Source organism: Erinaceus europaeus, chromosome 4, assembly GCF_950295315.1.
Source record: "Erinaceus europaeus chromosome 4, mEriEur2.1, whole genome shotgun sequence".
In the NCBI taxonomy this organism is placed as follows: domain Eukaryota; kingdom Metazoa; phylum Chordata; class Mammalia; order Eulipotyphla; family Erinaceidae; genus Erinaceus; species Erinaceus europaeus.
The window spans coordinates 51,483,909-51,509,609 of record NC_080165.1 but is presented as its reverse complement, the minus strand read 5'-3'; the positions used below and the strand labels follow the sequence as shown (position 1 = coordinate 51,509,609).

General features: G+C 37.5%; 1 protein-coding gene and 1 non-coding gene across 8 annotated transcripts in view; one reads left to right on the top strand and one right to left on the bottom strand.

Moving 5' to 3' along the window:
- HIVEP1 (HIVEP zinc finger 1) overlaps nucleotides 1-25,701 on the top strand; it is a 122,132-nt gene that overhangs the window by 34,192 nt on the left and 62,239 nt on the right. The window lies entirely within an intron of this gene.
- On the bottom strand, nucleotides 8,759-8,865 carry LOC132538417 (U6 spliceosomal RNA). Its single transcript, XR_009549785.1, has one exon. It is a non-coding gene; the product is annotated as a U6 spliceosomal RNA (small nuclear RNA).

The window sequence follows — 25,701 nt, the reverse complement described above, 5'->3', positions numbered from 1 at the left end:
CTGTTCCCATTTAGAAGTTTTGAAGTACCTGGAGCCATCATTTCTTACTAGCGAGTGGGTGCTTAAAGTTTGTTCCTGTCTTTCTGTGAAGCAGGCATCACATTAGGACAGCTCTTTGCTCCTCTTGGGGGGGAAAAAAAAGTCATGCATTCTAGGTAGCTTGGGATGTAGTGGAGAGAGTAGGCAGAACATGCAGAGGATATGGCTAGCCATGAGAGAGCATTTCAGAACTGTTTCTGAAATAGTCTGTTACAGGAGCAGAGGAGTCTTGATTTTTTTTTTTTTCTCCTCTTGGATAAGGAGATAAAATTTGCTTTAAATAAGTAGTTGTTGATATTAATATGACATTTGTGATCTAGACGTGAAATGATTTGGTATTTAAATTATTATGTTTCATCTCTTTACATATATCTTGACCTTACAGTTACTATTCCTCCCCAAATTCTTTACCTTAAAAAAAAGATAATGTTTTACTTGTGATTACTTTCACATTTCAAAATATGCATGCTCAGTCAGTTGTCACTGGTACCTGGATATATAGTTTTTATTCAGTACGGATATTCAGTATTCAATATGAACATTTAAAACAATGCTTTTTTCAGAATAGAAGACCTGACACATTAAAATAATTGCCTTCTGGTAAGTGTTATTTAAGCAAGAATGTTCTCAGTCTTTGTAAAACTGGTATGTAGGCTTGGTTTTTGACCCCTTTCTTCCTAGATACTGGCTCACTTTTGAGCAAAACAATGAAATCATCCTTTCTACTTGGAAACATTTTTGTGTTTTACTCTATTAGTCTGCTCAATTCAAACCAAAATCCAGCCTAGAAGAGTTTATGTGCCGTCTACTGACATTTATTCTGACTGCTGCATTTTAGTAAAATTTTCCTGAAGGAAAATGTTAAAATAGATATTTATCGAATTAAAACCTTTTGGATTTAATTGGATTCCTTTCTTATCTAGAAGACAGAAGAGGTGAGAATACAAAAAAACAAACAAAAACGTGTGTGGGGGGTGATTTTTTTTTTTAAAGATTTACTTATTTTTATTAATGTTTTATGTATTTATTGGGTAGAAATCAAGAGAGAAAGGAGAGATTGGGAGAGAGAAAGAGAGACACTTGTAACACTGCTTCAAAAGCTTCCTACCTGTAGTTTGGGACTGGAGACTTGAACCTGGGTTCTTGCACATTGGAACATATACACACACAACCAAGTATGCCACCACCTGAGCCTGGGTGATTCTTTCGAATCATTTATAGCTGTACCACTTATTGTTGGGTTTAGATAATTAGATAAAAGGTACATCCTTTTGTAAACAGGTGTTGCAATGTAGAAATCTTTGGCATATGGAAGTTTGCGATGAATGATAGCTACCATGATACAATTCAGTATTTCAAGTGAAAGGTGATTTTGGCAAATGCTCCTCATCATTTATAGGCTGCCCTCCATGCAGATGTATTGTTCCTTCTTTGTTGCTCACCTTCCTGACTGTCTTCCTCACTCTTAAGATTTGCTTCAGTGGGTGGGGTCACCTCTTTGGGGAAAAGAGTATATTTGACCTACTTAGGCAGTTTGTGCTTAGTTTCTGTGTTGTTGGAGTAGGTGGTTGTCAGGTCTGTGCAGATTATAGTATAAGTTGTTCTGTTTGAACTGATTACTTCTCTGTAAATGTCTTATATAAACCTCACACAGTCGTCTGTCCAAAAATCACAGAAGTAGCCAAAGGATGCTTTTTTTTTTTTTTTTTTTTTGTCTTTCTGACTTCGTAGTTAATAAATGCCATTTTTGGTATGTAGGAAAAAGGATCTAACTTAATTTTTACGGATGACGTAAGGCTTTTAAAAAACGAAATTGTAGAGGACCAGGTGGTGGCACGCCTGGTTGAGTGCACATGCTTCAATGTGCAAGGACACAGGCTTGAGCCCCTGCTCCCTACTTGCAGGCAAAAAACTTCAGAAGTGGTGAAGCAGTGCTGGAGGTGTTTCTCTCTTTCCCTCTTATCACCCCCCCCCCCAATTCCTTCTTGATTTCTGGCTGTCTCTACCCAACAAATAAATAAAGGTAATAGAAAAATTAAAAAATAGTTAAACTGAATTGTGGATTTCTCTGCAGTAAATGTATATTTTCTTGCAAATTTGAGTATTTTATACTGATAAGTTTTAGTTTTCTAGCAAGCCCTCTTTGGGACTTTAGTAAATTTACAGTTTAACAGGGAAACCTTTCTTTTATGAACTTTTGCTTCTGTTTTAGATGTGACTATTGAGAGAAAGAGAGGTGAGAGTGGATGAGCTGGCTTATAACATTAAAGTGAAGATGGAAAAATAAGACACTCACTGAGAAAGTGCCCATGTCCAGGGTGTTTTAGTAAGCTCTCTAGTGTAAGGTCTATGTTTGAACATGCAAGTGTCTCTGTCCCTGTTGCTTCTGAGAAAATTGAAGTGAAGTTGCTTGTGTGATCACCTCTGCCTGGAACTCTCACTTCTGATCTGTGTTTATATCAACACCATTAAGCTGCTGCTGAACACTGGGGTACCTATTTCTGTAGCTTAGGGGAAGCAACTCTGTCTTAGGTAACCACTATTGGGCTTAGAATCTTGCTTTTCCTCTTACTCTCTGTGTAGTAGGTTAACATTCTCATCTCTAAAGGAGAAAGGTCATGGCTGCCACAGGTGGATATCAAAGGATCAGATACCATATTCAGGTAAGAAGCTAGCAGAACAACTGAACAGATACTCATTGATTTTTTTTTTTTTTTAATCGCCTCCTCCTCCCCTCCATTTCCTTGAAAATTCCTTTGTACTTTTAGGACTAGGTACTCATTGTAGAGTCAGTCAGTCCAGTTTCTCCTGTCTAGCCAGCCATACTGCAGGAGCTCTCATCTCTCCGTCTCTAGCCGGGTGGGGCCTGTACTTTATCTAAATGGCTTGTGTTCCTTCACATTTCAAGTTTTTGTCCTATCTCCTCATTGAGTGGTGCCATTGGCTATTGGTCTCTACTTGTTGGAATGCTCTCTTTATGAAGTTGGTGGTGGCATCTGGAAGCCATAGTGTAGCTATTAGGCTGCTAGCTCTGCTAATTCCTGTTGTGTTGTCCATAGTTTCTAGAACTCTTCAGTAGACTTTGTGTTTACACACAAGTACATATGGTCTTTTTAAGATAAAAGAAAAAAGCCAGCAGAATATGTACTTAACTTCTTTGATCTTTGGCCTGTATCTTCTGTCACAGTGAAAAACCTGAATCTCAGTGACTTCAAGAGTGAGCTATTTATTTGCTATATATCCCATAGAAGCTTTAGAATCACACCACCATCAACACTTTATCTTTAGGATATGTCTCACAGGGCATATGTAGTTTATTTTCCTTTTTAAAGATTTAGTTACTGAGAGAGGGAGGGAGAATAACTGACCAGAGCACCTCACTATCAGATGTTGTGCCAGGGATTGAATCTAAGGTCTCACATGTTTTCTACCAATTGAACCACATCCACAGCTGTGAGTTGTATTGTGTTTCAACACTTGTTCCTTTCTATATGGGTATGCTGCACCTCAGTACATATTGTGGTTCATATGTTTCATTTTCTTTTTTATTTGTAGGTGTTGATATTACTTCAGATTTTTATTTTATAATTGTATAAAGTATCTCCTTGATTCGAAAATGTAATATAATAAACAAACAAAACAAAAACGAGGTTCAGTCTTGATCTCTGATCTCTTTCCTCTGATGGGTAACTGTTTAAACTAACATGACTTATTTCATACTGTCTTTACTGTATGCATATATGTTAATATCCATACTATATAGCTTACAGGTATACTATAGTTTTTCAGTCAGAAATTAAAGAACAAAGAAAAGCATCATGATAAAAGAGTCAGTCCATCAAGGAGATATACTTCATCAGTATATAGATGCACCAAACTTGGATGCATTCAAAGAACCAGATCAAGTACTAACTGACCTCAAGAGGTACATTTATTACAGTTAGTAGTAGAAGCTTTAAGACACTTACAGATCATCTGGACAAAAATTACCAAAAAGATAGTGGCCTAGAAACAAAAAGATAGTGGCCTAAACTTAATGTATACAGAAACTTCTGCCTCAGATGAAATCAGTACACAGTGTACTCAAGTGCATATGTATTTTTTTTTGCGGGGGGGATTCTGAGGATTTTGTGTTGCCATACAAAAGTAGCCTAATGGATATATATGAAGATTGAACTCTTTGATCACAGTTGTGTGAGACCAAAGCATCAGCAACAAAATGAAAATAAAGAAAATATCAAAAATGTAGAGAATATTTAGCAAATTTCTGAGTAATAGTTGAATTAGAAAAAAATCAGAAAAGTCAAATACCTGGAGAATAATGAAATAAAAATGAATTGTCAGATCCTTTGGGATACAACAAAAGTAGCACTGAAACAGGATCATAGCAGTGTCTGCTCACATCAACAAAGAAGATCTCAAACCATTTATCTTTCTTCCCCTTTATCTTTATATTTAAATAAACCATAAATGAAGCAACAAGCAAAGCAAAAAGTTGAAATAATGAAATCCTTATGTGTTTTTGTTCTTTTGTAATTATTTTTTCCATGTGCTTTTTACTTTGGATAGCTTTTCTTTTCATAATTAACATGACTCCAGTCACATGCCATCTGTCTTGGGGAGAACCTGTGTGGTTTTTTTTTTTTTTTGGCGGGGGGGGGAACTTTTGTCTAAATATGCCCAGCTGAGTTACAGGAGGAACTATCTTATCAGGTTTCAAATTTTTTTTTTTGGGGGGGGGGCTCTTCTGTATAAATATACCCAGCTGAGTTACAGGAGGAACTATCTTCTCAGGTTTCAAAATTTTCTGGGGGGGGGGGGGGACTTTTGTCTAAATATACCCAGCTGAGTTACAGGAGGAACTATCCTCTCAGGTTTCAAAATTAGTTCAGATTGTGAGGGGGGACTTTCCAAAGAGCTAAAACATGCTACTATGTGTGGCTAGCCAATAGAAGTCTAAGAGACTGCAACAGCTGTTGCTAACTTGTGAAAGCCTGCAGGTTAAAGCAAAGGCAGTGCTTGGGAACTCTTTCATTTGGACACAAATTTACATTTGCAGCTGGTTAAAGCACACACATGGTGCAAAGTGCAAGGGCCAGCGTAAAGATACCGGTTTGAGCCCCCAGCTCTCCACCTGCTGGGAGGTGGCTTTGCAGGTGCTGAAACAGGTCTGCAGGTATCTGTCGTTCTCTCCTCCTCTCTGTCTCCCCCATCTCTCTCAATTTCTCTCTTTCCTATCCAGCAACAACAGCTATAACAACAGTAACAACTAGCCTCCAGGAGCAGTGGATTTGTAGTGCAGGCACTGAGCCCCAGCAATAACCCTGGAGGCAAAAAAAAAAAAGTATGCTCTGATGATAGCAAAACATAATCCCTTTGTTCAGATTGTGAATCAATATAATCATTTCCTTTAGCTTGTGTTTTACCTAGCAAGGACACATATCTAAGTAACAAAATATTTCTTTCCCAAAGCACTGAACTAGTAGGTAAGTACCTACTTGAAGAACTGTCTGGGCATAGCTTTATGTCACTTCCCATGTAGTGTAACAGGGATTGGACCTAGACCAGATACATGACAGCATGTGTAGACCCTTCCCAGTCAACTGTTGCTTTGATCATACTTGAAGACTTTTATTAATGCATTTTTTGTAAGCAATTCTTTTTTTTAAATATTTGTTTATTATTGGATAGAGTCAGAAATTGAGAGAGAGGAAAGGTAGGTGGGGAGAAGCAGAGAGACACCTGCAGCCCTGCTTTACCATGAGGCTCATGAGGCTTTTCTCCTGTAAGTGGGGACCAAGGGCTTGGAACCTGGGTCTTTGTGCACTGTAATGTGAGCATTTAGTCAGGTGGGCCACCATCTGGCCCCTTATTAATGCATTTTAACTGTCTTAAATAAAATTAATGTCCTAGCTATACTGCCCATAGTACTTCAAACCTCTTTGTATAAGTTGCTGATTTGGTTTGAAAAACCTGTACTTTAGGTGTGTGTGTGTGTGTGTGTGTGTGTGTGTGTGTGTGTGTGTGTGGGGATTATGTATCTACTGTATTTCGTTATCTCTTTCATAAGTTAAAACTATCTTATGGGGGAAATGAAACTTTTTTTTTTAAGATTTATTTTATTGTGAGAGAGAATTAGAGGACCAGAGCATTATTCAACTCTGGTAGAGGTGGTGTTGGAGATTGAACTTGTGATCTTCGGGACTTCAGGTATGCAAGTTGGTACTCTTAGCAGATAGAGTTAATAATATGGTCCTTTTTATTTTTTCTAGCTAGTTAAGTGATAGAACTGGAAATTGAACCTCACTTGCATTATCTAAAAACAAACCAGTTACTAGTGCCAGTGCGACTTGCTGCTTTAGTTTACTTTCTTTTTTTTTAAATTAATTAATTAATTTATTCCCTTTTGTTGCTCTTGTTGTTTTATTGTTGTAGTTATTAATGTCATTGGATAGGACAGAGAGAAATGGAGAGAGGAGGGGAAGACAGGGGGAGAGAAAGACAGACACCTGCAGACCTGCTTCACCGCCTATGAAGCAACTCCCCTGCAGATGGGGAGCCGGGGGCTCGAACTGGGATCCTCACGCCGGTCCTTGCGCTTTGCGCCAACTGCGCTTAACCCGCTGTGCTGCTGCCCGACTCTTAGTCTACTTTCTTATCGAAAAATGAAATCCAGTGATCTCATTCCATCTAGTTAAAACTAGATAACTACTTGTAAATTTTTAATTGGCAATATTTTTTCTTTATAGTTAAAATGTGTGTCAACATGGTTAGAAAATGTTACCTTTTTGAGATTTTAAACGTATTTATTAATTTCTTAGAGTAAGGGATGACAATTTTTATTATAATGGGCTTCTAAATAACTTTGGTTCATTTATTTTAAGAGAAAGAGAACCAGGGTACTACTCTGGCATGTATGCCACCAAAGATCAACCTGGGTCCATGCAAATACTGCAGTCTACCCACTGAGCCACTTGTATACAAGTACACAAGTGCATACTCATTATTCATCAAACTTTTTCCACTAATTCTCTGCCATAAATTTCTTGACTACTACTGCTGTGGATTGATAACTCTTCAGAGCATTTTTTTGGAAGCTACCCAAAACTTTGTTCTGGTCATTCCTACCATTACATGATGCAAGTCAACACCCTTTCCACCCCCACCACTGCCCCCTTTCTGCCCCCAGAGTCCTTGATAAAGGAGAAAATATGTTATTTTATCATTTTTTTTTGCTTCTGTAGTAATATTTTCCCTAATAATTCTATGTAGTGAGTTGTAAGATGGTTATACTGATATCAAGCTATCTGTCCTTACATTATCCCTAACATAAATTTAACTTAATGATAGTCATCTTTTAATTATTCAGTATGTTTTGTTCTACCATATTTTAAATAGATCAGTGGTTGTCAGATGCAGTTGTAACTAATGGATTTAAAAACATTGTATTTACATATTTTTATTAATGATTATAAGATATTAAGTCTTTTAATCTGTTCTTAACAGATGATTACTTCCACTAGGAAGATTATATTAGTCTTTGTTAAAAAGAGATTTTCATAGTTGAAATATAGGAATCATTCAACTAATCTAGATACTTGGATGAAAAGTCAATTTTACCTTCATTCTGGTAAGTTTGTACATAAGCTTACCATCTAGAAGATACTGATGTTACTTTGTGCACTTTAAAAATCTCATATATAAAAGCAACTTCTAGGGGCTGGGTGGTGGTGCACCTGGTTGAGCGCACATGTTATAATTTGTAAGGACTTGGGTTCTAGCACGCCCCCCCTCAGTCCCCAACTTCAGGGGGGAAGCTTCACGAGTGGTCAGGCAGGACTGCAGGTGTCTGTATCTCTCCTTCTCTATCTCTCCCTTCCTCTCAACTTATAGCTGGCTCAGTGAATAAAGGCAATAATAAAATAAACTTTTAGAGAACATCTCAGTTAGTTCTGTTTTCTGTTATCAGTTGACTGGCTACGGAAGAAGGGCAAACGCTAGAAGAAGAAAGTGACTTGAAATAATGATTGTATTTTGTTTAGAAAATAATTCATTCCATATGTTTACTATCAATTGCATGTCTTCTGACATTAGTACTTGGGATATTTTAGCTCAATAGTTCTTTCCAATATGTTCAGTGTTGGTTAAAATGCTTCTCCCTTAGCAGTATAATGGTTGTGCAAAAGATTTTCATGCCTGAGTCGCAGGTTCAGTCCCTAGTACCACCATAAGGCAGAGCTGAGCAGTGCTCTGGTATCTCTCAGTATCTTTCTCTGTTTCTCTGATCACAATTAAAAAAATATTAAAAAGAAAAGATAGTTCTCCTTTGAATATTTGATATATCTCTTAAGGTTAGAATGGCAACTATAAAAATTAATTTTTGGAGGTTGAGAAGGGAATTAGTATTTTTTCAAAATCCTTCCTAAAATCATTTTACAATTATTATAAATATGAAGACTATTCGGTTAATAAACCCCTAAAGCCAGCATGTTCAACTACTGTTTCTTTAAATTGAGAAAGAAGAAATCTAGATAACTAGATTTATCCTGACAGCTTTTATGCTTGTTTCAGAAAAGTAATTCCATGTTATTGGGAATTTTGGAGATATACTCTCTTCTTTTTATAGGACTTTATACAAATATAATGTTTAAGGTATGAATTCTAGAAAAATAATTTTAAAACTAAAACACTGCTGTCTTGTTTCTTTCTTTTTTTTTTTTTTAATATGGAACGCTTCATGAATTTGTGTGTCATCCTTGCGCAGGGGCCATGCTGATCTTCTCTATATCTTTCCAATTTTAGTATATGTGCTGCTGAAGCTAGCACCTGTGTCTTGTATCTAAAGGAAGCTAGTTTCAGTGTTTTCTTTTATGCAGTGCCAAGTAACACACCGAAGCCCTCCCATATGTGATGCTGAGTAACTACTCTGGCTTAGTTTCTTTCTTCTGTAAACAGAGAGAGAAACACCAATGCACCATTCCACCATTCATAGAGTTCCATTTGGTATTGTCCCTGCTGACCCTGTTACTTACTTATCTTAATATAGACCTCATGATATTGACTCCTTTTCATGATGCTAAGTCCTTCATTATTTTGCTTGATTCTCTAGCTATGTACCTCCATTCTATTTTACACTTAAATTTCAGAAACGTGGATACCCACCATCTCTGTCTATTAACCCTCTGCCAAATTGACTACTTCTGCCGTGAATCAGTAACTGTCCAGAGCTACTTCTTGGAAGCCACCTAGAACCTTGGTCTGGTCTGGTTAAGTCCTCTATGAAAATACCTCATATCTTACCCTTACATAGATATTTGGTAAATGTTTACTGAATAATTAAGTGAAGAAGTTTTACCTGCCTTTTTCCTGGAATAATAAAAAATGTTTTATCATGTAGCATATACACATAATACTGTATACCTAAAGACTATATAATATTATAAAAGACTGTTACCTCAATACAGATTAATATAAAAAATATATAAAGTACCTCCCGTCTCCCACACAGCAAGGTGACTCCATGCACCTGAGTGTATTTCTTAAAAGATTTACTAATCCTTCTTCTGTTTTGTTATTTAATTGTCATAACTGTTTTTGGAGGATATTAACAGCTCTACTATACATTGTTCATCACTCTTCCTTGGGATTTTGATCTATGGTGTTTCAGTTAGAATTCTTATTACTTGGTAGTCATTCTGGATGACTGTTTACAGAATTTGGTATTTTAGTCATCCATGGATTAAAAAAAATATATGGAATTGTACCATTCTTATCCTACAATCTTGCTAATCATTATTAACATAATAAAAAAGATAAAAACGTGTATATATACTTTAAATCTAGTCTTTATACCTTTATTAGGTGTGTTATTAATGAATCTTGGTGATTGTTTCTTTTTCAAGCTCTGTAGTCATTTGAAATGTAAAGTAGCCCATACACAATTTTAAAAATAAAATTTATCTATAAAATGGAAATATTGACAAGACCATAGGATAAGAGGGATACAGTTCCCACCACTAGAACTCCATATCCCGTCTCTTCCCTTGAAAACTCTCCTATTCTTTTTTTTTTTATTTGTAATATTTTCAAAAAATATTTTTATTTTTAATTTTTTAATTTCTTTATTGGGGGATTATATTTTACATTCAACAGTAAATACAATAGTTTGTACGTTACATTTCTCAGTTTTCCACATAACAATACAGCCGCCACTAGGTCCTCTGTCATCCTTTTTGGACCTGTACTCTCCCCTACCACCCACCCCAGAGTCTTTTACTTTGGTGCAACACACCGAAAAGCTTTCCTATTCTTTATCCTTCTGGGAGTATGGACCCAGGATCATTATGGGGTACAGAAGGTAGACACATTTTTTTATATACTTTTAGGGAAGGAAACTGTTAAATATCACCATATGGTCATCATTAAGGAATAATCTGTTAATTTTTCTCCTGCAGGATTAATACATAATCAAATATTTGGTAATTGTAAAATCATTTTTTAAAATCTTGACTTCTGTATATGTGACTTTATGAAAGAAATAATGCATATTGAATGCTTAAAGAGTCCAGTGCTTTATTCACTGTCCCACCTCCCAGTCCACCCAAGTGTTTCTCAGTTATAATGAATAGTTTCTTGCTATCTTTTCTCAGAAAAGCAAATTACAGTATAGTTAATATCTAAAAGGATTCTTACATAAAACACTAGGATGTTCAGATATAAAGGGAACCTGCAGAGATACGGCTCAGTAAACGAAACTCAGCAAATCATAATCATCTTTGGATTCCCTGTCACTTTCGTGAGTGGTCATACCGATGGTATTTTTTTTTAACTCTGATTTTTCCAAGTTGTTTTCTCAGATATTAAATATTGGAAGATATTTTATAATGCAAAATATGACAATACAATACTGTTACTTTAAGAAGGAAATTAAGTGCAGAGAGAAGGGGGAATATTGTGACTGCTGACATTTGTGGCCTCTTTTCATTTGCTTAAGAGGTGGACTGGCTTTTCAGTAGCAGTGGTTGCCATGGAGAGGTAGTGGGGGAGGACTCCTAGGACTGGAGCATCTGCGAATGATTCCGTTTTAGAGCTGCTCCAGAATGTGACATGAAGGGGCAGGGAGCTCAGGTGTGCCACGACAGCACAGATAATGGGGCCTGGCTGACCTGTCATGGCTGGGAAAGTGACGGTGCAGATACCCCTGGATGTGACAGACATTTTTGTGGAAGTGCCTGTGGATTCTTATGTGAAGTGAGAGGATTGTAATGTTGTATGTATTCCCACCCTTCGTATGATTTCTTACACTGGAGATTTGATTACAAGAGTTAAGCATATTAAACCAAATGAACACCCTTGGTATAATAAGAAACTAACTTCAGGAGACATGTTTTCTTACAGATAATGACATAAACAGCAAGTGAAATAAATGATAATGTGACTATTACACTTCTTCTTGTAGCGTTTGCCGACTGTTACACTGAGAAAAATTTAATGTGGTAGGTTAAATTGCAACCAGAAATGAATGTGTTACTTACTAACCAAGAGTCATATATATGTTTTAGAGCAGTCTAGCTGGTAAATCAAAGAGAAAGCATTGAAAGTTGTAAGATTTTTTTTTTTCTATATAACATGTATAACAAAATCAGTTGTCTATTTTGTAGGTACATATGCTTAAATCTTAGATAAATTTTTATAAATTTTGGCTTTTGCTACTAATGTAATTGATTTGGTATATTTTTATATAGAATATTGTTAATGAGTGTGCTATGATATGATCATTTTGTTTATTTACTTGGCAGAAGTGGTAAATTGAATATGATTATATTAGTCTTTTGTTTTCTCATGAGTATCATTGTGGGTAATTCCTTTGTTTAAAAAGAAATCAGATTAGTAATTTTAACGTCTGAGTTGCTATTTGAAAATATTTTAAACTACAAATATGCTTCTCTTAAGGAAGTCATAATGTACTGAATTTATCAAATATATAGAAACTTATTTAACTTACCAGTTTTCTGGTGAAATTTAAATGAGGATGAATATTTTATAGTAGTTGAGTTATAAATGATTTATGTGGAAGGATACATAGCAAGGTTTGTCACAGCAGTTGGCTGTCTAATGTATATTACAATTTATTTTAAGGATGGCAACTAGTTACCTAATTTGATTAATGAAAAATTGCCAACGATTTAAAACTGTATAGTGCTCTGTAAAAATCTAGGAATAGTGATGTATATATTAGTGAAAATATTTGTAAAACAGTACAGTATTTATTTAGGAAGCACTACTTCAATTTGATTGTTTCAGAAATTGTTCAGTAAATATTTACTGGAGACTTAATATATATATAGACATATATCCTTTATATGTTGACCTTATTTGAGATTATTTTGTGTTTGAAATATTATATATTAAGAAGAGGTACTTTTCATGTAATATTTAAAGATTCACTTATTAAGTTGGCATTGTATTATTATCACCACCACCATCATAATCATCATCATTGTCATCTTGGTGTTGGGAATTGAACCCAGGACCTCCTACTTGTAGAACATCTGTTTTTCTTTTTAAAGTTCTTAATTAATTACACACAAAAAAATTAATTACACAATATATCTCGTAAAAAGTAAATTAAAATTATTTTTCTGATCCTTATACAAGCCAGAAGACTGAGATGTAAAATCTTTGATCATTGATTTGAGAATAGCTTCTAGGTTTCACTTGCTAGAAATTAAGCACTATTCTAAGCACTTGTGTCTTAAAAAACTTTATGCACCTGTTGCTGTTTTTTTTTTAATTTTTTTATTTAAGAAAGGATTAATTAACAAAACCATAGGGTAGGAGGGGTACAACTCCACACAGTTCCCACCACCCAATCTCCATATCCCACCCCCTCCCCAGTAGCTTTCCCATTCTCTATCCCTCTGGGAGCATGGACCCAGGGTCATTGTGGGTTGCAGAAGGTAGAAGGTCTGGCTTCTGTAATTGCTTCCCCGCTGAACATGGGCGTTGACTGGTCAGTCCATACTCCCAGTCTGCCTCTCTCTTTCCCTAGTAGGGTGGGTCTCTGGGGAAGCTGAGCTCCAGGACACATTGGTGGGGTCTTCAATCCAGAGAAGCCTGGCCGGCATCCTGATGACACCTGGAACCTGGTGACTGAAAAGAGAGTTAACATGCAAAGCCAAACAAATTGTTGAGCAATCATGGACCCAAAGCTTGGAATAGTGGAGAGGAAGTGTTAGGGAGGTACTCACTGCAAACTCTAGTGTACTTCTGCTTTCTTACTTTGGTGCCATACTCCAAACTCAGTCAATTTCTGCTTTGCGTTTCTACTTCTTTTTTTTTTTTTTTTTTACATGCATAACATTCCCCAGATTCCCATTTAACAATACAACCCCCACTGTTTCATTCATCATTTTTCATGGACCTGTATTCTCCCTTCCCACCCACCCACCCCAGAGTCTTTTACTTTGGTGTAATACTCCAATTCCATTTCAGGTTTGACTTGTGTTTTCTCTTCTGATCTTTTTTTTTTTTTTTTCAGCTTCTGCCTGAGAGTGAGATCATCCCATACTCATCCTTCTGTTTCTGATTTATTTCACTTAACATAATTTCTTGAAGCTCCATCCAAGATGGGCTGCAAATAGTGAGGTCATCGTTTTTAATAGCTAAGTGGTATTCCATTGTGTATATAGACCACAACTTGCTCAGCCACTCATCTGTTGTTGGAGACCTGGGTTGCTTCCAGGTTTTGGCTATTACAAATTGTGCTGCTAAGAACATAGGTATACACAAATCTTTTTGGATGGATTGTTGGGTTCCTTAGGATATATCCCCAGGAGAGGAATTGCAGGGTCATAGGGTAGGTCCATTTCTAGCCTTCTGAGAGTTCTCCAGACTGCTCTCCACAGTGGTTGGACCAATTTACATTCCTACCAGCAGTGCAGGAGGGTTCCTTTGACCCCACACCCTCTCCAGCATTTGTTACTGTTACCTTTTCTGATGTATGACATTCTCACAGGAGTGAAGTGGTATGTTCATTGTTGTCTTTATTTGCATTTCTTGGACAATCAAAGACTTGGAGCATTTTTTCATGTGTTTCTCGGCCTTTTGGATCTCTTCTGTGGTGAATGTTCTGTCCATGTTCTCTCCCCATTTTTGGATAGGGTCATTTGTTTTCTTGTTGAGTTTGGCAAGCTCTTTTTTTTTTTTTTTAATTTATTCCCTTTTGTTGTAGCTATTATTGATGTTGTTGTTGTTGGACAGGACAGAGAGAAATGGAGAGGAAGGGGAGAGAAAGATAGACACCTGCAACCTGCTTCACTGCTTGTAAAGTGACTCCCCTGCAGGTGGGGAGTCGGGGGCTTGAACCGGGACCCTTACACCTGTCCTTGGCTTTGTGCCAGATGCGCTTAACCCTCTGCGCTACCGCCTGACTCCCGGCAAGCTCTATATATTTTGGTTATTAGCCTCTTGTCAGATGTATGGCATGTAAGATCTTCTCCCATTCTGTGAGGGGTCTCTTTGTTTGGGTAGTGGTTTCTTTTGCTGTGAAGAAGCTTTTTAATTTGATGTAGTCCCATAGTTTTATACTTGGCCTTAGTCTTCTTTGTAATTGGATTCATTTCATTGAAGATGTCTTTAAAATTTTTGTGGAAAAGAGTTCTGCCAATATTTTCCTCTAAGTATCTAATAGTTTCTGGTCTAATATCCAAGTCCTTGATCCACTTGCAATCTACTTTTGTGTTTGGTGAAGTATAGTGGTTCAGTTTCATTCTTCTGCATGTTTCAGCCCATTTTTTCCAACACCATTTGTTGAAGAGACTGTGCCTTCCCCATTTAATAGTCTGAGCCCCTTTGTCAAAGATTAGAGTCCATAGGTGTGGGGGCTTACTCTGGGCTCTCAATTCTATTCCACTGGTCAGTGTGTCTATTCATGTTCCAGTACCAAGCAGTTTTGATGACAATGGCCCTATAATACAGTTTGAGATCTGGGAGTGTGGTGCCTCCAGTTCTGTTCTTTCTTCTCAAGATTATTTTGGCAATTCTAGGTCTTTTCTGGTTCCAGATAAACATCTGTAGCATTTGTTCTATTCTCCAAAAAATGTGCTTGGGATCTTGATGGGGATAGCATTAAATTTGTATATGGCTCTGGGTAGTATTTTCATTTTAATGATGTTAATTCTGCCAACCCATGAACATGGAATATCTTTCTACTTCTTTGTGTCTTTTTCAGTTTCCTTGAGTAGTGACTGATAATTTTCAGTATACAAGTCTTTCACTTTTGGTTATGTTTATTCTTACATATTTGATTGTTTTTGTTGCTGTAGTGAAAGGAATTGATTTTAGGATTTCGTGTTCTTCTAACTTAGTGTTTGCATAGAGGACTGCCACTGACTTTTGAATGTTAATTTTGTAGCCTGACACCTTACTGTATTGCCTGATGATTTCCAAAAGCTTCTTGCTGGATTCCTTAGGCTTTTCTGTGTATACTATCATGTCATCTGCAAATAAGGAGAGTTTGACTCCTTCTCTTCCAATCTGTATCCCTTTAATTCCTTGCTCCTGCCTGATTGCTATGGCAAGAACTCCAACACTATGTTGAATAGTAATGGTGATAGTGGGCAGCCCTGTCTAGTACCTGATCTGAGTGGAAATGCTTCCAGTTTTTCACCATTGAGTCTGATGTTGGGTGTAAGTTTGCTATATATAGACTCCACTTTCTTGAGGAATTTTCCATCTATTCCATTTTTTGTAGTGTTTTGATCATAAAGGGATGTTGTATTTTGTCAAAGGCTTTCTCTGCATCTATTGATAAAACTGTAGTTTTTGTTCTTGATGTGGTGGATCACATTGATTAATTTACATACATTAAATCAATCTTGCATCCCTGGGATAAACCCTGTTTGGTCACGATGAACAGACTTTTTAATATACTGTTTTATCTGGTTGGCTAGAATTTTGTTCAATATTTTAGCATCTATGTTCATCAAAGATACTGGTCTGTAGTTTTCTTTTTTGTTTGTGTCCCTGTCTACTTTTGGTGTTAAAGTGATGTTGGCTTCATAGAAGTTGGAAGGAAGTATTCTAGTGTTTTCAATCTTTTGGAAGACTTATGTGTCTAGACTAGAGAATTTCTCAGTTATTATGTCCTAAAGAATACTTTCTTCCCCTCCCTCTCTTTCTTCCTCTGGTAAGCCAATAATGTGTATATTATTTCTTTTGGAATCATCCCAAAGGTCTCTGTTGTTGTTTTCTTAATCTCTTTTTGAGATCTCTTCTTTTTTTAGTTGTCTCTAATTTGTCCTCTATCTTGCTAATTCTGTCTTCTGCCTCATTTATTCTGTTCTCTCTCCTCTCTACTGTTTTCTGGAGTTCATCTATTTTGTTACTCTGTTCTGATATTGTTTTAGCTTGTTCAGCTAGTTGTGTTCTTAGCTCAGCTATTTCAGCTTTCAGCTCTCTGGTAACCTTGAGATAATTAGTGTTTTCTTTCAGAGTCTCATTTGTTGTTTCTGCATTTCTGATGACAATTCTTTCAAACTCTTTACTTACTCCCGTGACTAATCCTTAAGAACCGTTTGGATGTTGACCTCACTATTTTGTGGTTCAACCTTTGGGTGGCTTTTAGCTGGACTAATTGTCCTGGTTCATTTCTCCAATATTTCTTCTTGTTGGCTTAACCATTCTATATAGTATGTTATAGGTCTCTCTCTCAGTACTTTTCAGGTTACTAATCACTCTTGCCTGGATGACTTGTGTCTAAGTAAGGTCCTTAAAAGAGTTGACAGTTATAGAAATTAACAGTTGTTTCAATATTATTTCAGTCCCTAAATTGGAGCACAGAGGCAGAGGCTGTTAAAAGCCTCTTTCGTTCTTTTTCTTCCCTGTAAGCTGTGGGAGCCTGAGGGCTTTTAAACTGTAAATTGGCTTCTTAGCTTAGTCACTCACTCCTGACCAGGAGATAAAGCAGGGTGGAGCAGAGATAGCACAGTGGTAATGCAAAGAGACTTTTACATCCCAGGGATCCAAAACTCCTGGCTCAGTCAGCTTCTCTGCCAAGCAGGGCAGTACTACTGGGCCCTGCGAGTTTCTAAAGAAGTCCTGCTTATAGTCTGTAGGTTCTCAGGTAATTATTCACCATGTTCTCATCAGGAAAACAATGTGGAAAGTCTCCTACTATACAGCCTCACTGCCAGGCCACCGAAGTGTAGGTCTTTTCCTGAGTTTCCCAGTCAGTCCTCTGTTCCCAGATGTCAGCACAGGGCCTCCCCTTGAACTCTTAAAAGTTATTAGCCACATCATTTTTTCTTCTTGTAAAGAACAACTATAATTTAACAGTGGAAAAAACTTTCTATACAGGTATCCTGAGATGACTTCTCATCTTTCTACACCTTAACCAGGTGACATAGCAGGAGTTACATAACCTCATGCCTTAGATTTTCATTTGTACCTAGTGATAGAATACATTCGAGCACTGTGATAGCCTTTGTGTTAATGGTTATTGCTAGCCTGTATTACTATTATTGTTAAAATATGAGTTGACAATCCAAACTTTTTTTTTTGCTGTTTGCAACAGTAGGTTAAAGAGAATGTGATTGAAGTAATATTGAGCTGTTTTTCAGGTAGTCCATTTTGATATTCATTCTGACCATAGTATTTCAGGGTTTCACAACCTCAACATTATTGACATTTAAAGCTGGATTGTTCTTTTTTTATGAGCTGTCCTATACATTCCACTAAATGTAGTAGCATCTCTGCCTTTCCCCATTAGAAGATACCATAACCCTAACCCCTCCCTCTTAGTGGGACAGTCAAAAATGTCTCCAGATTTCACAGAATCTTATTTGAGGGGAATATAGGGGGTAGCGGGGCAGCATTCAACATTGGTGAACCTTGTGGCTATAGGTTACTACTAGAAAAAAAGAAGTAAACACAGTATAATTATAGAGCTAATAGAAGAAGCTAAGATGATCTATATGAGAATAATGTGAGGAAGTAATTTTTTTATTTTTTTAAGGGTGTGACTACATATGAAGCATAGGTTAGACAATGGGAGGCTGGAGAGGGCAACCTATGACCAGCGCAGAGGCTATGGCTGAGGTAACAATATGAGGTGAAGACTTGAACCAAATGGGGAGGTGTACAAGTTGGACAGGTTTTGAGGTGAGGAAGCAGATGACTTGGGACCTGAGAACTAAATGCTCTACGTAAAGAATCAAGAACAATGTGGGTTTGAGAAGTAAATTCTTAAGCAGCTTGCTGATTGACTGAGTAGGCAGCTCATTCTGTATGTCAGCTTAGTTGTGTATGGGATTTCCATGGGTTTCTCAGCAAAATCAGAAATAACTACAAGTTCTAGACCTTTATGGATATTGGAAACCATGAGTTTTCAGTCAGTCACTTCCAAATGACTGTATGCCTAAAATTTCAACAATTGACTTTCTGCTACAGATTAGGGGTGAGTGATCTTGAGAGATAAGGGAGCCTCTCTCTCTCTCTCTGTCTTTTTTTTTTTTTTGCTTATCTCTGGGGCTTTAAACTCCAGGATCCTCCCCCCCCCCCCCCCCCCGCCGCCAGATAAAAAGGCAGAGAGGATACCACAACAGCAAAATTTCTATCACTGCAAGTGGGGACTGGCCTTGTACCTGGATGGCACACATGGCAAAGCAATACATTACCACTGGCTAGCAAAATAGCCCACTTTTTAGTATAAATAACATGTTCCGGTACATAACATTGCTTCTTTCTGAATTCCTGCTTGTCCTAGTTCTTGCCCAAGTTTCTGTCCTTAGTGCCTGAATTTTCTTCTTCAGTGTATCCACTCATAAATAATTCATTGGATAGCAAATAATTATCTTCTGCGTCATGATTTTGAAGTTTAGATTTCTTAAATCAATGCTTCCTAGATGGGGCACAATATGCCCCATACACTTAAATGGTGAGGACAGAACATTCCAAACCCTTTCATGCACAATGTTCTGGGATCCTCAAAACAGTTTCTCTCTTTTTGCAGTAAATAACACTAGCCAGACTATTTTAGGGGACTGTTTAGTAAGAGCCACCATAAACATAATTTATGATCTTTAATAGTAGATAAAAATCACTAAGAGTTGTAACTGCAACTTCAATGTTAATATTAGAAAATTGTAATGCCAATTACCTCAGCAGTGGTGCTGATTTTTTTTCTTCACAATATTGTTGTTGGAATTGTGCATATCTTGGTCATTTCAGTCTTTTCTTTCCTTTTAATACAGTGATGAGGACTGAACCCCAGGTTTCATGCATGACAGGCATGTACTCTATACCACTCAGCTATCTCCTTGGCTGGGAGTTTTATTTCTAGTCAGCTCTGAGTCCAGCAGGTTCTTAGGTCTAGCCCAACGGAGGACAAAAGAGAAATGGAGAGAGAAGCTGCCTTTCCTGTTGATTACATGGATGTTTTTTATCTCCTGGCCCCTTTCTCCACCTTCTCAGTATAGCTTTATTGATCTGATGTTGACTGCTTTATTTTCCCTGGGGAGAAAGGCTTTTTCAACTTAATTTTCCATTCTGAGTTACCTTCCCAGTGGACCTTTAGTGAAGCAGTTGAAACATTTTTAGTCTGTTCATTTGCTCTGGCAAATAAGAACTCAGCCACATTTAAACACATGCTGTGTTTCTAGTGCTGTGCATGTGTTGTGGGGATTGTTTTTCCTATCTTCAGGTAGCTTAAAAGTCTGAAGTAGAAAAAGTTACGCATAACAGAGTCTCATATGCTAAATAGACAAAATAGCATGAAATAGGTGATTTCTATAGAATGTATAGGAACATAAGAAACGGTTGCTCTTATGGATTTACTTGTAGCAATAGTACAAAGTTGGAATCTGAGTTTCAGTATGAAAAGTTAGTAAGATAATGGATAAATACTGGCAGCCAGCATGAAAGGACTATGCTAGATCTAGATCTTGAAGTTTGAGTTTTTAGCATGGAATACAGTATGAGTTGAAGTAACCCTTTGCACACAGAGATGAAGCAAGTATGTCTCACATACACATACATACAGGATGCACGAGGAACACAGACAGGTAATATTGTACAATCTGTAGTGATTCCAGTTAGGGATCACTGCAAGATCATGTAGTAATCAAACTCAAACAGGAAAAATGAAAGCTCAGGGCACTTGTGGATCTACATAAATAAATACAGAGAAATAATATATCATATAGTACAGAGGTTTGCTTTCTCGAGCCATCCTCTGATGTTCCAATCTAATTAAATCTGGAAATCTGCTTTGTGTATCAGTTTGTTCCTTTTGTGAATTGGAAATGAAGGACTGTTGGCTTTTCTTAAAGTTTTTAAAAAAAATTTTTGTGTGTGTATGTGAATTAAATCAACTAGTACTATAGGTTACCTGGTGGTAGTACACATGGTTGAGCACATATTACCACGTGCAAGGCCCCAGGTTCAAGACCCAGGCCCCCATATGCACAAAGAAGCTTCTTGAGCTGTGAAGCATATATACAGGTGTGTTTCTCTGTTTCTCTCCTTCTTTGTCCCCACGTCCCCTTTCAGTTTCACCCTGTACTATCAAATAAATAATAATTTAAAAAAAGACCACCAGGAGTAGTTGGTTATTTCTTGTCACCAATCACCCTGGTGGAAAATAATTTAGATTTAATACTGTGTAAGGTCCTTGCAGATGTACCCAGCACATATTCAGTACTTTAGAATTACTACTGATAAATATTTCTTGAGAACTTAGGAGGAGGATGAGGCATCTCAAACAGTAAGGGAAGAAGTAAGAGGCATTTCTCAAAAGGAACACAGAGTATGGAGAATGCACTACAGACTTCTGTATTTGTTTTAGTTGTAATGACCATAAATGCATATGAGCTTTCCCTCCCTCCCCACACCTTTCTTTTTTTCATCATTGGGGCTTCACCTCTCCAAACTGACTTTTTTTTTTTTTTTCCAAGTGGAGAGACAGAGTGCGTGCGTGCATGCAAGAGAGTGCACAGCATCAAAGCTTCCTCCACTGAAGTGGGCGCCTGGCTCTAGCCTGGATCATATGCGTGACAGAATTGGCACATTGCCCATGTGAGCTATCTTATAATATAGTGAGTTGTATTATAAGTACTTGAATTGTGAAATTCATATGTCATAAAATTTTGTCGTAAATTGTTTACAATCAGTGAGTGTACTAGGAGCACAACATCATTAATGTTTATGAGCTTTTACAACTATTAACAGTGAAAACATAAAGATGTAAGACATATGAACGTAGACAGAGATTGGAAGATAAAGCTCACTGATTTTTTTTACACCCTTGTACAAAGTTGTATCAACTGTTATTTGATTACTTATGCTAATAGTCTCAAACAATAATCCCAAATAATATATTTTTCTAAATATAATATAATGATCAGATTTGCAGATGTGTTCTCTAACTGAAGCACAAGTATTTAGAAATGGATGTAGGAGAGGGCCAAGCAGTGGGTGCACTTGTTAAGTGCACAAACTACAGTGTACAAGAACCTGGGTTGAAGCCACTGGTCCATACCTGTTAGGGGAAGCTTCACAAGTGGTGAAGCAGGTCTGCAGGTGCCTCTCTGTCTCTCTCCTGCTCTATCTCCCCTCTCCTCTCAATTTCTCTGTCTTCATCCAGTAATAAATAAAATAAAATAAGTGAATGTAGGAACTATCCCTCTGAATGTGCTAATCAATAATAACAAAAACTAACTTTCGATCTTTGATGTGAGCATTGTGGATCACACAATTAACTATCCATTTAGAAACTTCTCTACTGTGTTTTTTTGTTTGTTTGTTTGTTTTTGTTTTTATTGTGAGGGTGACTGCCCTACCACCCTGGATATTCCATTTGTTGTTGTCATCTTATTTTGTTTTGTTTACCAGAAATCAAACTCAAGGTTCCACACATACAGAGCATGCACTTCACCACTGAGCCAAGTCCTACCCCATATCATTTAAAAAATTTTAATGAAGTGAATCACTTAGTAGCTAACATTATTTTGCATTTAAAATTATAGCATGGACTACTATTAGTTGGGAATACTTATATGTTGTATATTTTTATCTATATTTCTATGAAGCAATGAGAAGTAAACTTTTCTCATAAAGGTTACTGAACAGAAGTACCTTAGGGCACTCATTTACTTATAGGTCAGAACAGATACTAGTTGTTTAAAAGATGTAGTTAATTTACTATGTGTGCTTAACCTGGTGTGCCACCACCCAGCTCCCAAAAGATATAGTTAATTTAAAATATTTTTTAGTTTTTTAAATTTTTATATGAATTAATTTACTAGATAGAGACAGAAAGAAACAGAGAGGAAGGAGGAGAGAGGGAGAAACACCTGCAGCCCTGCTTCACCACTCGAGAAGCTTCCCCTGCAGGTGGGATCAGGGGCTTGAACCCTGGTCCTTGTGTACTGTAATGTGCGCTTAACCAGGTGCACCACCTCTGGCCCCCTTAGTTTTTTGGGTTTTTTTAAAGGTATATTTTTGTGTGTGGTTATCAAACTTACATGTTCCTTAGGTTTGAGTCACATTATAATATAAAATGGTTAGGGTTTAATTTGCCCAGTATCTTTCCATCCTCTTTTCTGTTTCTCCCTTCTTACAGATGAGTGATTTACTGTTTTTTTTTTTTGTGGGGGTGGGAGGGGGTAGAGAAGGGTCTCATAAATCTTCATCACATCTCTTATTTTTCTTTTTCCTTTTTTTTTTTCTGTTGAATTATAAAAAATATGCTTGGACTTTATAGAAACAGGTTATGTGTTGGACTTGAGCTATGGACCATGGTTTGCTGGTCCTTATTGTAGGTATTTATTTTATTTTATTTTTAAAATATTTGTTTATTCCCTTTTGTTGCCCTTGTTGTAGTTATTATTGCTGTTGTCATTGATGTCGTTGTCGTTGTTGGATAGGACAGTGAGAAATGGAGAGAGGAGGGGAAGATAGAGAGGGGAGAGAGAAATACAGACACCTGCAGACCTGCTTCACCGCTGGTGAAGCGACTCCCCTGCAGGTGGGGAGCCAGGGGCTCGAACCAGGATCCTTACACTGGTCCTTGCGCTTTGCGCCATGTGCACTTAACTTGCGCTACCACCCGACTCCCAGGTATCTATTTTCATCGGCCATTGTTTGCTTAGTCTGAAGCACCACTTTTAGCATTGCTTATAGCATTGTTAATGGATTTTACCACTATTTAAAGTCTGGGAAAATATCATTATCCACTTTCATTTTAAAGAATGATTTTGAGTTTGCTCTAGATAATCTAGTTCAGCTTTTGTTTTCTTAAGCAAGAGTGCCATACTGCCACCAAGATGGATGCAGGAATGAAGTGAAGTGCCCACTGGGACATTTCATTACAACAGGATAATGGTGGTGGCAGTGGCCTTCCTTTTCTCTCTGGTATTCTGTTGTACTGTGTTGTTTTCAAGTATGATTTCTTTGTATTCATTCTCCTTAGTGTTCGCTGAGCTTCTTGTTTGAGGTTTTTAGTCAAATTTTGGGGGGAAATAGCTAGCATTTCAACTGTTCTATCTTCCCATATTTCTTTTCCTTTGCTTCTGAGACTTCAGTTATGTGTGTGTCACATTATTTGATTCTGTTTCAGAGGCCATAGAAACAGTCTTTTATTCCATTTTTTCTGTTTTCTACTTTGGGTGACTTCTGTTGAAGTGACAAAGTTTACTGATCTTTTCTTATGCAGTTCTTTGTCTGATGGTAATAATGTCCAGTGAATTTTTGTTTCAGATATAATCTGCATTTTTTTTTTTTACTTTTATTTATTTATTTTTTTTTAATTTTTTATTTAAGAAAGGATTAGTGAACAAAAGCATAAGGTAGGAGGGGTACAACTCCACACAATTCCCAACACCCAATCCCCATAACCCACCCCCTCCCATGGTAGCTTTCCCATTCTCTAGCCCTCTGGGAGCATGGACCCAGGGTCGTTGAGGGTTGCAGAAGGTAGAAGGTCTGGCTTCTGTAATTGCTTCCCCGCTGAACATGGGCGTTGACTGGTCAGTCCATACTCCCAGTCTGCCTCTCTCTTTCCCTAGTAGGGTGTGACTCTGGGGAAGCTGAGCTCCAGGACACATTGGTGGGGTCTTCAATCCAGGGAAGCCTAGCCAGCATCCTGGTGGCATCTGGAACCTGGTGATTGAAAAGAGAGTTAACATATGAAGCCAAACAATTTGTTGAGCAATCATGGATCCCAAGCTTGGAATAGTGGAGAGGAAGTGTTAGGGAGGTACTCACTGCAAACTCCAGTGTAGTCCTGCTTTCAGGTATATATTTTGCAGTAGTTTATGGATACGTGTGCACATAAGCTCTCTCTCATAGAAACTGGTGTATATCTAGGTTATGGGACTTTGTTAGAAAGTGAACTACCTGAGATGAAATTAGAGTGTACTATTAAAGGAAAGGTCTCACCCGAGTAATGAAGCTGAAGTGTTGTCATTCCACACGTGAAGTCTCTGGATACATTCTGAGGTGAAGCATGTTGAGGTAGCAATCGTTGCTTTGGTTAGGTTGTGATCGGCAGATGCAATGTTATTTGGTTTGGATTGGGAGATGCATACGGGAAAGTGGGCCCTATCCAAGGGTTCCAGGACTGGGGGAAGTAGGGGCTCTATAGTGAAGATGTGAGGTTCCTGCTGTCTTAGGGTTCAAAAAGACAATCAATAGTTAATATTATCATCACATTATTTGTTAATTGGGTTAACTTTGAAAACTCCCTTTGTTATGGTTTGCTGGACAGTATCCAGTATCTTGTATATAGCTGTGCTATTGGAAGCTTCTAATCTACTTGGTCTAGGCTTTTGAGAGAGTCCGCATATCAAATACATAGCCTATATATTAAAAAGATTCAGTTTGTCTTTTGAGAAACTTTGAGACATACAATTGATTTCCCCCTCTCATATTAATTAGCTACTGATTTATATGTCTACATTTTGCTAGGAGTGTACATAAACACCATTCCCACCACCAAAGGACTGTGACCCGCCCACTCCCACCCCCCACTGGCCCAGGAAGCTACATGCCTACCCCTCACCACTGTGTTTTTACTTTGGTGCCCTACTTACAATTTGATCAGGTCCTGCTTTTAGTTTCCCTTTCAGATCTTCTTAGTCAGCTTCTGTTGATGAGTGGGATCATCCCATACTCATCTTTATCTTTCTGACTTAGTTCACTTAACATAATTCCTTCTAGCTCTGTCCAAGATGGGTCAGAGAAGGTGGGTTCATTGTTCTTGAGAGCTGCATAGTATTCCATTGTGTATATATACCACAGCTTTCTCAGCCACTCATCTGGTGTTGGGCACCTGGGTTGCTTCCAGGTTTTAGCTATTATGAATTGTGCTGCTATGAACATAGGAGTACACACCTCTTTTTGGTTGGGTGTTATGGAGTCCTTGGGGTATAACCCCAGGAGAGGAATTATTGGGTCATATGGAAGGTCCATGTCTAGCCTTCTGAGAGTTTTCCAGACTGCTCTCCACAGAGGCTGTACCAATTTACATTCCCACCAGCAATGTAAAAGGGTTCCTCTGTCCCCACATCCTCTCTAGCATTTGTTGCTGCTGTCCTTTTTGATGTATGCCATTCTTACAGGAGTGAGGTGGTATCTTAGTGTTGTCTTGATTTGCATTTCTCT